Below are 13,868 nucleotides of genomic sequence, written 5' to 3'. Positions count from 1 at the left end.
AGACTGACAACATTTAAGTGAAATATATTCCTATTTACTTTTTATAGACAAAAATTGGAATTCCTTCAAAGACAACTCATTTGACATTACTTAAATTCATTTATCAACTTATTAACAAAAATTATACAACAAAACTCTTTCTTCTGGAGGCAACTGTAACTCTTTGATTAATTGCACCAGCGGCAAATGCCAAGTCTACTTCTTCTTCAAAATTTAATAAATTGACAAGTGATGTGTTTCTAACCTAAGATCACCACGTTCTTTCTCAAATTTAAAAAAAAAACATTTTATGAATATTCCTCATTTAACTTTTATATTTGTAGCTTTCACTTACTTCATATGTCTTGTAATTTTACAGTTGTTATGTGTTTTTATCATGATCACAACTTTCATATTTTAATTTTAACTCAACTCACATGCGACCAATCTCACTAACATTGTAAGTATCCGTCTGTTAACTTAGTTCTGTATTAATTCAAAATCTATCATCTTAGCTCCCTGATGATGACAATAACCATTGTCGAAATATTGGAAATATAATGTTATAAGAGTACACTTGCGCTTCGCTGCTATCCCAAATAACTCCAAGGAATTGTTCGTAACTAGTCAGCAAAGACTACCTCTCTCTCTCTCTCTATATATATATATATATATATATATATATATATATATATATATATATATACTCCATACGATCCTGCGATAAAAGTTCATAAAAATTTATTAACTCGTTGTTTTCATATTGAAAAATGGCAGTTATTAACATAGGATATGTGTTGCGGAACAGCTAACATACTCATTTTTATTTTCTTAATTGTGCCTCACCCTGTACCCTCAAAACGACTTCAATATGATTGCGCCCTCTGTGGTGTGTTGGAGCGATGAAAAGGGACGAACATTGTTGTTGTTGCATTGTTTTTCTATGTGGTTGATTGGCCGCCATTCTCGACTGCCCTGTTCAACATTTTGTTAAGTATCATAACGGTATACAGTCCCTACTGTTCCTATTACCGTTCCGTTACAATATGAATGTTTTACGTAATTTGTTTATTGAATTGTATTAAACAAATACAGAAATTCAATATTTTCGAAAAATTTTCTTTTGCTATTTTGTTGTCTAGAGATAATCATGATAAAAAAAAATGTTTTCGTCAATTTCAATTTTTATTTGTTTGAAATCGATTTTTTTATATTTCGATTGTTCAAATGATTAGTTGAGAAATAATTCTGCTTTTAAAAATCATAATTTACAGTTATGAATAGTTTTGAATTTTTATTTCTGAAGCAAAAAAAATTATAAAAACAGCAATATATAAAAAAGTGTCATACATTTTTTTTATTCATCATAATACTTTTTTCATGTCACTTTTTTATATATAGCTGTTTTTATAATTTTTTTCTAAAAAAAATAACGTTGGTCAATATTTGTTTATAACAAATTATTAAACTAATAAACAATTAAATTATAAATGAAAAAAATATTTTTGACAAACCATTCGAAAGTGTAAATAATGATTTTTGGAAGCAAAATTATTTCTCAACTAATTATTTCAATAATCGAAATATAAAAGAATCGATTTCAAACAATAAAAAATTTAAATAAAAAAAAATTAAATCATAATAATCTTGAAACAACAAACTAACAAAAGAAATTTTTCAAAAATATTGAATTCCTCTATTTGTGTAAAACAATTTAATGAACAAATTATGTAAAAAATCCATATCCTATATCAATCAATAACTGCCATTGTTCAATGTGAAAACAGACATAGCTAAATATCAATCGAAAAAAAATTATCAACAATTTTTAGACATTTCATTTTGCAATAGTTATAAAAAATCATAATTAACAAATTAATGAATTTTAATGAACTTTCATCGCAGGATCGTATGGGGTATATATATATATGAAAAGGGCTCCACGAAATTTGAAATTCATGGGCCAATTATTTATACCTTTTATCCCATTATTAATGCCAACGGAGATTGGGCAAAAATTTGTTAATTAACAATTGAATAACTTTTTGAAAAATGGTGATAAAACTTTTTTTTCTACGGGACTCGATTCATTCAAGTGTGAAGAAAATACTAGATTTTTTCAAATTTTTAAAATTTTTTATGTTATAAAAAATCATTTCTTTTGATAAACTCTCTTTAGCGGCAGCACGCGCATGCCGTAACAGCCGCGCAAAAATTATAAATAATGGAGATAGAGTTTCGGGAGTCGAACCTTTTCTATCGGAAATTTTCTCCTCCTTAACGATCTTTTTTCAAAATTGCTTATATATTAATATTTTTTGAGTTATTAACGAAAAATTAAATACCATTTTTTTAATCTTTGTTAATAACAACTGAAATTTTTTACCTGCACCAAAATCCTTCAAAACCATTTTTCTAGAGGTGATTCCAAATCGAATGAGCTATCTCTCATATTCTTAGGACCATTATCTCTATTTTTCATGTGTTTGAACTTGTTGATTAGACTAAAAGTGCACCAACTGTAGTGATATAGATAAAATGGCACGGACTAGGTAGTCGACAATTCCGTTATCAGTTTTGGAGAGTATATAATCCAGAATTATTATCACACAACTGCGTCCTCATTGCAAATATCATCAAGTGTAGTGATGACTTAGAAAAAATAGAAAGGAACAAAAAGTTAATAAATGAGTTAATGACACGGAAAAGAGTCTATATTCCGTGCTTGATCAACTTGAATCGAAGTAATATGCTATCATAAATTTCCTTAGGATACCAACAAAACTAAAAAAAAGTGCTAAGTACTCAATTAATGGTTGATGGTCAAAATGACTTTGATGCTGGTTTGATACAACAGTATATAATCCACCTAGCTCAAATCGAACATTTTTCATTTATTGATTCGAAAATACATTATTCCAAATTTTATCTGCAGTAGATGATTTGATTTATTCATGAAACTTTAATACTGACTTATTGAAGTTTATTAATAAGGCAACACACGACATAATTTGAGCTAATTGAAAATCCGACAAAAATAATGCATAACACTGCATTATTCATAGGTTTCATATCAATATATTATAAGAATATATATAATCTATATGGTCGGTCGGTAGCCAAGCGGTTCGGCGTGGGTGCTTTGTTTACTCACTCGAATTGACTGTCGTGTTGGTCGGTGGTTCAAGCCCTAGTCTGAACGATCGATCTTCACTTGCTATCGTCCAACCCGTGTTAGGAATCACACGTTGAAAGGTAAGACCTCGTTAATCCTTAGCTCGCACAAGTTTCGACTTCTGAGGGTTGTCGTTCGTGGGGGTGCGACAGCTGGTTAACGGAAAAAACAGATTTTTTAAACAGATCTCATGTCGGTGATCCTGAATCCTGAATTGTAGTTTAAATGTTCAACGATCACAGAAGTAATCATATAAAATTCATTACTTCAAAAAAAAATCGAAGATTTCGATTATGTTGAATTTGATGTAGATCTAATACCAGTTCCACAGATTATATGCGTGACATTTTCTGAATAGATAGTTTCATGAACTTAGTTGCAGTCACTTTGAATTCATGAATAACTTTTCAGATGACATATCCTAAAAAAAGTTAAGGGAACGAAGAATGTAAAAAACAACCATCTTTTTCACAAAAATGTCTTATGACTACTGATAGCTACAAGCCTGGTTTTGAAAAAAATTCAAATTAGTACTCCTTTCTCCCGAACTCAATATAGAAAAAAAAGTGTCGCCAATTTTGAAATAGTTTTATTAAACTGAGTGTTCATATTTCATCGGTATTAAAGGAACACCCTAGCAGTGACTTCAATGATAACTTACTGAATCTAGCGAATTTCGTGCATGAGTCATCCTGAATGAATCATTAAAATTGTAAAAAATGTCGAAAAATACTTCAACTTCAGTTTTCAGGTAGATGCATTTCTACGTAAAAATCAATTCATTGTCAGCACCCCATATTCCAATAATTCGAAATGCAAAAAATATGCAAGTAACACCTCATACAAAATATTGTACTTCATCTTTATACAAAAAATGTGAGAAAATTACAGAAAAAGAAAGAAGGAAGTAATCAATTTCAGGATAAACTCTTCATAAATATGTGTAGATCATGCATACAAGTTACTTTCAGATACAAAGTGAAAGAAGAACCCTCTTGAAATAACTACTTTCATATAAACATTGAATTACATGAAAGAAAGTGAGGTTGAAAGGTATTACACCAATATGTCTTGGCACAATAATGTCGCTGGAATTGCAAAGGCTGCTTCTCAAAAGCTTGAAACACTGTTCCGAACCAGAAAACTGAACACACCTCAGCAACTAATAATGCTTTATAAGGCTCAGATCAGAACTTCTTTGTTCTCTTGTATGGAGCTCCGCCCCCAAACATACCCTGAAACTGCTGGATATTACTCAGAAAAGAGCTATATGCCTGACAGGAAACGCGAACATCACTTGCAACCTTGATAGTCTGGAACATCAAAGAAAGGTTGGAGATTTATTTCTCTCCTATAGATACTTTCACGGTACATATCAGAAATTCGCGACGGACTGTGGCTGCTCATCGTTTTGAGGTTCAACTTAGTATACCTCGAACTTCACTGTTCAAGAACTCTTTTATTTGAAGAACTTCGTTTATATCAAATAAACTTCCTGAGAATGTTTTTCCAAATGGATTTGATCTCCAGTGATTCAAATCTAATGTGAATCACTACTTTCGCACAGGCACCGCTTTATGATCGTGTTGAGGATTTTCCTGTAGTGCTTGCCTTTTGTACATAAAAAAAGTCTTTAGCTCGCACACGTTTCGACTTCTGAGGGTTAACGGAAAAACATATTGTAACGAATTAAAGAATTAACTGTCTTAAACAAATTTATTTTAACAATACTTCACTATCACAACTAATTTATTTACACCACTGACGCTTAATTTATCTTCACCGTTTGTTAACCGCTCGATTCGCTTCCTTGGTACAAACTCCTCTTCGGGACGAATAGCGACGTTTTTATATCGTCAACGAAAGTTCCGGATCCCTCTGCGGATTTCGGGACCCATCCGGAGTTTTCGCGGTATGCGTCATTCGTTGGCTGACTGGGACACCGGTCAGGGCCGGCTTCAGATTCATTACATTGCCCCCTCCTTAAAGACGTTTCGCCCCGAAATGTTATTCTTGGCGTGTGTCGATACCTGCAGAACTCTCCATATTTGCACTGTGGAGTTCGATGGAAGTAACACTCCACAGTCTTTATGCTCAGTCGTGGAAGATGGTTACCACACACTAAAATCTGGATGCCGCTGGATCTGAAGATCGTTTCCAACATGCTTTTCACAATTCTCCAGTCCAGCCTGTCGAGCCCAGAGGCTAATTTCGGGATCGCCAACTCCACGAGATTCTGGTCGAGCATCGTCTCCTTCAGTCTAGTAAGACTCCGCCAGACATCTTCATAGGATGGTTTGTCTCGAGAATGCTTTTTGGTCACCAAGTAGAAGATGTTTCTCTGACCCTTCTTCAACTGTAGCATTCCTCCGACTTCTGGATTCTGTTCTCGTAATGTTTGAAGCTGACCGAATTTCTTGTTGAATAATACCACAGCGATGCCCTTGGACATTTGGAGATCCTTTGCCACGCAGTGCGCTAGGGCGTAATCAACTGGAACCTTGAAAAGGTCTCGTGGCTCTTCTCGAGTTACCCCATGTACGACCTTCTGTCCGTTCGAGTATAAGGACATGAATTGCTGGAACGTCATTTCATCCTCTGGTGGTCTGAGGGCGCGAACTTGGTCGTGATTTCCAGCATAAGGAGCCAGTCTATTAAAATGGACGACCCTAGGCTTTCCTCGAGGTGGCTTATGGATTCGGTAGACGAGGTCATTAATCTTTTTCATGATTTTGTACGGACCTTCCCACGAGTTCCGCAACTTCGGTGATGAACCACGGCGGCGCTTAGGATTGTACAGTCCATCGTCCATTCTCTGCCGAAGCTTGCTGACATAGTCTTCCCCCGCAGTGTCTTGTTCTGGAGGCATCCCAAATTTTAGGTCGCAAGGAAGCCGCAGCTCTCGTCCCATTATAATACTGACAGGGGTTTGGCCGGTTGACTCGTGCACTGCCGAACGATAAGCCAGCAGGAACAGGTGGAGGTATTGGTCCCAGTCTCTTTGATGGTCAGAGACTACCTTGGACAAGTGGCGATTTATAGTCCTATTCATTCGTTCCACCATTCCGTCGGACTGTGGATGTAAGGCTGTGGTTCTGGTCTTTCGAATGTCCAACAGTTTACATATTTCTTGGAACAGGTTGGACTCAAAATTTCTGCCCTGGTCCGAATGCAGCTCCAATAAGACACCGAATCGACATATCCATTCCTTTACCAGGACGTCAGCGACGGTAAAAGCTTCCTGGTTGGGCAGGGCATAGGCTTCTGCCCACTTGCTGAAGTAGTCCATGGCTACCAGGATGTATTTGTTCCCATGGTGGGACTCTGGGAACGGGCCGGCGATATCGATGGCGATTCTCTCGAAAGGACTACCCACGTTATACTGGCGCATTGGAGCTTTCGGTCGTATCCTAGGTCCGTTACTGGCAGCGCATACAGCACACTTTCTGCACCAGTCCTTGACGTCGGCTTGACAATCAACCCAGTAAAACCGATGTCTTACTTCCTGGAGGATCTTCGTTACTCCCAGATGTCCTCCAGTGACTCCATCATGGATTTCTTTGACCACCTCCCGTCGTCTGCTCCTGAGTACCACTGTCTGGTGCCTTTCTTCTGCACCGTCTTCAGACTCCAACACCCGCTTCAGAACCCCGTTTTCCAAAGTAAGGGAGTTCCATTGTGCCCAGTAGGACTTGATCACTGGCGAATAACCTGCTACCTCCTGCCACGATGGTCTTCGATTACTTTTCTTCCATCCGATGACTAAACCAAGATCTGGGTCTTTCTCTTGGTCTTCCTTGATCTTATCATCCTCCCAGTTGTCGTCTACAGCTGTAGTTCTACAAATAGCTGCTTCCTTCTCTTCTGCTCGTCGACAATGTGAGCAGTCATCGGGACAAGGTCTCCGTGATAGGGCATCTGCGTTTTTATGGCTAGTCCCAGCTCGATGTTCTATTTCGAAGTCAAATTCTTGTAATCTCTCAATCCAGCGTGCTACTTGGCCCTCGGGAGTAAATAGGCTGCAAGAGTTCTAAAAGTTTTCTTATGGAGATTAACATGGGAAAACGGCTAAGGTTCATTCTGCAATTTTTGGTTCCTTTCAAGGTCACGCGTACGGCAGAGTCCAATCAGAGCGCTCCAAATTGTCACATGACCCAGATGCATCGTCGCTAGTACACCACACTGGCGCCACCTATGAGTCACTAGCTGAACTATCTATTGGTTGAAGAAGGACACTGTAAACACTAATCTTAGCGCCACCTATGAGTCACTAGCTGAACTATCTATTGGTTGAAGAAGGACACTGTAAACACTAATCCTAGCGCCACCTATGAGTCACTAGCTGAACTATTTATTGGAAGATGAACAACGTATGTTCTGGCCCACTTGGGAGTGGGGGAAACGTGTGACGTCATCGACGCAGGATGGAACGAGTATAGTAGCGATTTGAGCGTGGAACTCCGCCCCTCGGCCCCCTTGGTACTCCACCTAACCTATCAGCTCCCTCGGCCCCCTTCAGTCACGTGATTTTAATTAAAAAAAGTTTATAGTTATGAGATTCGAACCTGGGTCGTCCGCGGCGTAGACATTGTCCTTAGCCTCTACACCATCGTAAGATATTGAAGTTAACTGCGAATGTTGGGTATTTATAGCGTTAGTTTTGTCAGGACCGAAATTGACTCATTCATTATACTTGACAGCATTTTTATTTTTGATTTCCGTAGAATGTAATCGTCATTATCATATTGAAGATAGGAAAATATACTTAGATTTGGGAAATAATTAATATTTCATGTAAAGATGCGTATGTGTGTGTAAGAGCGAGAGGCGCGTGTGACGTAATCGATGCAAAGAGAGATGGAGATTGAGGTTTTACCGGTTGCTAGTGCAAGCAGGTGTTGCCAGTTGTACAATAAATCAATGTTTATGGAGTAATGTAGCGTTGCCGGTTTGAAAATTAAGTTATAGAATACACAGAGTGATCTATGAGTCACTAGCTGAACTATCTATTGGTTGAAGAAGGACACTGTAAACACTGGACTCATAAGACTGCATCTGTCAAATGTCAATACATGCCAGCATGGCAGGTTCGGCGTTGCCAGTTGTACAATAAATCATTGTTTATGGGGCAATGTAGCGTTGCCGGTTTTGGAATTGATCGTGAACTACTCAACGAAAATTGGAAGCGCGAAAGTGATATATTAATAATAATGAATCAAATTTAAGAAAAAACATTACAGATTAATGAAGCTGTATCGTTTCAAAGTGTGATCCCTCAGTGTTACAAGGTATCTCAAAATACATCATTGAAAACAAACATGGCGTCGAAGTGTACAGGGTGCGTCAAAATACATCATTCAAGAAAGAACATAACAGTTCCACGAGGCTGTAAGTTTTCAACGTGCGATCTCTCAATGTGTATAAGGTATCTCAAAATACACCATTGAAAAACGAATATGACGTTGAAGTGTACAGGGTGCGTCAAAATATATCATTTAAGAAAAAAAACATGTCGATTCGAAATATGATATTAATGTGTATACAGACATGTCGATTCAACAGAAGTCTAGCGTTCCAACATGTCGGAAGTCTCGTATCTTTGTTAACCAAGTTAGCATCATCAGGAGAAAGAGGAGATCCAAAAGTGTCGAGAGGTTGAGCGTTGTGGACTCAACGTGAGGGCGCGAATGGGAGAGCGAAGTATTCGACAATGACATTTCAAAATACGTGGTTTTCCGTGCGTTTTCGATCGTTTTTCGTGCGTTTACGATCGTTTTTCGTGCGTTTTCGACCGTTTTCCGTGCGTTCATTCGTTATCGTTTCATCGTTATTGTCGTAACGGTTTTTCGTGTTTCAATACGGCAGTCATTTATCATTTAACGCGTTTCGCTAATCAAGTTGGCATCATCAGGAAATAACTAACGTCCATGCTTTGTCATATGAAGATTCATTTTGCGAATTTTCGTGCGTTTACGATCGTTTTTCGTGCGTTTACGATCGTTTTTCGTGCGTTTACGATCGTTTTTCGTGCGTTTTCGACCGTTTTCCGTGCGTTCATTCGTTACCGTTTCATCGTTATTGTCGTAACGGTTTTTCGTGTTTCAATAAGACAGTCATTTATCATTTAACGCGTTTCGCTAACCAAGTTAGCATCATCAGGAAATGATTAACCTCCATGCTTTGTTATATGAAGATTCATTTTGCGAATTTTCAGACTCTTGAACGGAACCTTGTGGAACACCCAACCTAACTTCTGTTACAGAGTAGTGTCGGTCAGCCAATCAGAATGGAGAAATCAAATATCGCTCGATTGATTGTGCTAGATGAAATTGAACTGGAGAATGAGGGTCGAATAATAATAATAATAGTGATAAAACATTAAAAGCTTGAAAGTGACGTAGTCAGCGTGATAGGTGGTGGCGTGTGTGATAATGAATGAGTTATTACGAAGAATAATAGCGCAACTGTCAGAAGGGCACTGAGTTGTATATTTACTAATAATGATCGGATCGTCGCATACGGCATGTCAAATGAAAGGATAAGAAATGGAGAATTCGTCGACAGAGAAAAAACAAATATGGCGTAATGAATATAATATCCAACGCCTAATGTGAAATAACATAGGAAGAATTGCAAATTCAACAAAAATCACTGAAAAAACTTGTAATTGAAAATTGTTGGGTTATGAACAACTATAAGTTTATTCCAATTGCAGAAGCTTGATTCAAAACGCAGAATTTATTGACAAAAAAATTAAAAAAATCATTGGATACTGAAACATATGATATATTTGGATTCCTTAGGGTGAGAAGGTTTCGAATCCATCAAAAAACGACCACTTCCGGTTTCCATTTCCGGTCCTCCGATTTCGATGATTTCAACATCAATGGATTCGTTTAGATGTCATGAAACATAATTAATCATTTGTCGAAGCCAAAAGTGCCTTATAACCTATTTTCATTATACTAGCAGCAACGGACCGATGTCGGTACTCAATTTAAATGATTTCATTTGTAGATTATGAAAAGTATAATATCGAGCATCTAAAGTGAAATAGCATAGAAAGAATTGCACATTTAAAGAAAATCATTAAACATATTTGAAATTAAAAGTTGTTGGGTTATGAACAACTACGAGTGTAATGTAATTGCAAAAGTTTTATTCAAAACACATAATTTGTTGACAAAAAATCAAATAATCATCGTATACTGAAACATATGGTATTTTTGGATTCCTTAGGGTGAGAAGGTTTCGAATCCGTCGAAAACAGGTCACTTCCGGTTTTCACTTCCGGTCGTCCGATTCCGATGATTTTGACATCAATGGATTCCTTTAGATGTCAAAAAACATAGTTAATCATTTTACGAAGCCAAAAGGACCTCATAACCTATTTTCGCTATACTAGTCGCAACAGGTCGATGTGGGTACTCATTTCAAATGATTTAATGTGTAGACAATGAAAAATATAATATCTAGCGCCTAATGTGAAACAGCATAGGAAGAATTGCAAAGAGAATCATTGAAAAAACTTCGGATCGCCACGTACATCATGTCAAATGAAAGAAGAAATATTGCAGAATTCATCTATAAAGAAAAAATAAATATGGTGCAACATGTCAGAAGGGCACTAACACACATCTTCAATAATGATAACTGAATTTCAACGTGCAGCAAATCAAATGAAAGGAAAACGAATGCAGAATTCATCAACAGAGAAAAAAAAACCGAGACGATGCCAAGAGGGCACAAAGTTGTATCTTCACTAATAATAGTCGCATCATCACATGTAGCACTTCAAATAAAATGGGGAAAAAAAGCAGAATTCATGTGTTTGTTGCGCTATTCAAATCCAAGGTGACATGGATCAATGTCAACGCTGAATATGCATATAACAAAGACTCTTTGATTTTTTTTTGTTTCATTTCAGAATATGTCATAACTAATTTTTATATTCAAACCCAAAGTGACATTGATCACTGTCAATGTCGAATCTACATCCGGAGATATGCAGTTCTCAAAGCGACGAAACGAAGGCTCTTTGTTTCATTTTAAAATATGTCATCACTTATTTTACTATAAATACGTCATGCATGGCGAAATGAGTTAGTTGCATCCGTTGAAAGTGATACCAGTGACAAGTGCACCGATTCTATTTGAAAGTAAGTGTTTTAGGTTTGACTTTTTCCTCGGATGAATTTATTCAAATGTAATTTAATTGAAAATTGGTGAGAATTGTTGAATCCTTTGATTTCCAAAATTTTTCTCGATATATATATGTTGGATGATTTCAGTCAAATGTTTTACATATCGTGGTTTGTTTGAGATAGTATTCGCATATATTGTGAATCAAAACATAAAGCTTTCATTTTTTATTTTTCACAGATGGATTTACAAAAGTTGAATGCAAGTTCGATCGTGAAGAGAAAGCCAAGTATCAAAGTAACAGATTTGCCTGTGGAGATGCCGCAGAGGATATTCACTGCCAAAATCGTGAAAGGAAAATTTGGTGAGGCGGTCTTGTTAGATTTGGAAAGTATCATTTCTGCCCCACCGAGTGACGGAGGCGTATCGTCCTCACTTAGAAGAATTTTCATTAGGAAAATACGCTATTGTGTTCAAAGGGTTAATGGACATTGGGAAACCGAATCTTGTCGTTTCATTTGAAATTGTACGAAATTAAGGTTAGTACTGTTTCCAATTTTATAGACAAAGAGTTTTTGGGTGTATACAATATTTTTCATTCGGGTCAAAAATTCTCACTCACAGATATGATCCGCATAAAGTAGTGTTTTCATACAATATATTTCCTTCACTTAGTACGTGCAGAATATGTGTTTTAAATTCTTTATTTTGAATGACACTTGATTTTTTATTTTCATTATAAGTGTAGCAATTACTTCATGAAAGACATTACCCTCTCTGTTGGCAAAACATTTTTTTAGTGTATGTTTTTATTGAAAAATCGAATTTATTTCAGTGTATTTTTTTATTGAAAAATCGAATTCATTTCAGAATAATACATCAACGTGTGCAGTATCAGTCAGAGTCATCTCAACAACAACATATGTTTCAGTATACGATGATTATTTGATTTTTTGTCAACAAATTATGTGTTTTGAATAAAACTTTTGCAATTACATTACACTCGTAGTTGTTCATAACCCAACAACTTTTAATTTCAAATATGTTTAATGATTTTCTTTAAATGTGCAATTCTTTCTATGCTATTTCACTTTAGATGCTCGATATTATACTTTTCATAATCTACAAATGAAATCATTTAAATTGAGTACCGACATCGGTCCGTTGCTGCTAGTATAATGAAAATAGGTTATAAGGCACTTTTGGCTTCGACAAATGATTAATTATGTTTCATGACATCTAAACGAATCCATTGATGTTGAAATCATCGAAATCGGAGGACCGGAAATGGAAACCGGAAGTGGTCGTTTTTTGATGGATTCGAAACCTTCTCACCCTAAGGAATCCAAATATATCATATGTTTCAGTATCCAATGATTTTTTTAATTTTTTTGTCAATAAATTCTGCGTTTTGAATCAAGCTTCTGCAATTGGAATAAACTTATAGTTGTTCATAACCCAACAATTTTCAATTACAAGTTTTTTCAGTGATTTTTGTTGAATTTGCAATTCTTCCTATGTTATTTCACATTAGGCGTTGGATATTATATTCATTACGCCATATTTGTTTTTTCTCTGTCGACGAATTCTCCATTTCTTATCCTTTCATTTGACATGCCGTATGCGACGATCCGATCATTATTAGTAAATATACAACTCAGTGCCCTTCTGACAGTTGCGCTATTATTCTTCGTAATAACTCATTCATTATCACACACGCCACCACCTATCACGCTGACTACGTCACTTTCAAGCTTTTAATGTTTTATCACTATTATTATTATTATTCGACCCTCATTCTCCAGTTCAATTTCATCTAGCACAATCAATCGAGCGATATTTGATTTCTCCATTCTGATTGGCTGACCGACACTACTCTGTAACAGAAGTTAGGTTGGGTGTTCCACAAGGTTCCGTTCAAGAGTCTGAAAATTCGCAAAATGAATCTTCATATAACAAAGCATGGAGGTTAATCATTTCCTGATGATGCTAACTTGGTTAGCGAAACGCGTTAAATGATAAATGACTGTCTTATTGAAACACGAAAAACCGTTACGACAATAACGATGAAACGGTAACGAATGAACGCACGGAAAACGGTCGAAAACGCACGAAAAACGATCGTAAACGCACGAAAAACGATCGTAAACGCACGAAAATTCGCAAAATGAATCTTCATATGACAAAGCATGGACGTTAGTTATTTCCTGATGATGCCAACTTGATTAGCGAAACGCGTTAAATGATAAATGACTGCCGTATTGAAACACGAAAAACCGTTACGACAATAACGATGAAACGATAACGAATGAACGCACGGAAAACGGTCGAAAACGCACGAAAAACGATCGTAAACGCACGAAAAACGATCGAAAACGCACGGAAAACCACGTATTTTGAAATGTCATTGTCGAATACTTCGCTCTCCCATTCGCGCCCTCACGTTGAGTCCACAACGCTCAACCTCTCGACACTTTTGGATCTCCTCTTTCTCCTGATGATGCTAACTTGGTTAACAAAGATACGAGACTTCCGACATGTTGGAACGCTAGACTTCTGTTGAATCGACATG

General features: G+C 36.5%; 1 protein-coding gene and 1 long non-coding RNA gene across 2 annotated transcripts in view; one reads left to right on the top strand and one right to left on the bottom strand.

Annotated features, from left to right (window-relative positions):
- The window catches only part of NPFR (Neuropeptide F receptor), a 543,873-nt gene that overhangs the window by 275,619 nt on the left and 254,386 nt on the right, over window positions 1–13,868 (bottom strand). The gene's annotated exons all lie outside the window — the stretch shown is intronic.
- Window positions 14–553, top strand: LOC141482264 (uncharacterized). The gene is made up of 2 exons (XR_012465426.1): window positions 14–439; window positions 495–553. It is a non-coding gene; the product is annotated as an uncharacterized lncRNA (long non-coding RNA).

The sequence above is a fragment of the Leptinotarsa decemlineata genome, unplaced genomic scaffold (genome assembly GCF_025532065.1).
Source record: "Leptinotarsa decemlineata unplaced genomic scaffold, Ldec_3_MD MMD2_tig00000882_RagTag_RagTag, whole genome shotgun sequence".
Classification (NCBI taxonomy): domain Eukaryota; kingdom Metazoa; phylum Arthropoda; class Insecta; order Coleoptera; family Chrysomelidae; genus Leptinotarsa; species Leptinotarsa decemlineata.
Note: the sequence above shows the minus strand (reverse complement) of the source record. Positions and strands in the feature narration are given on the sequence as shown.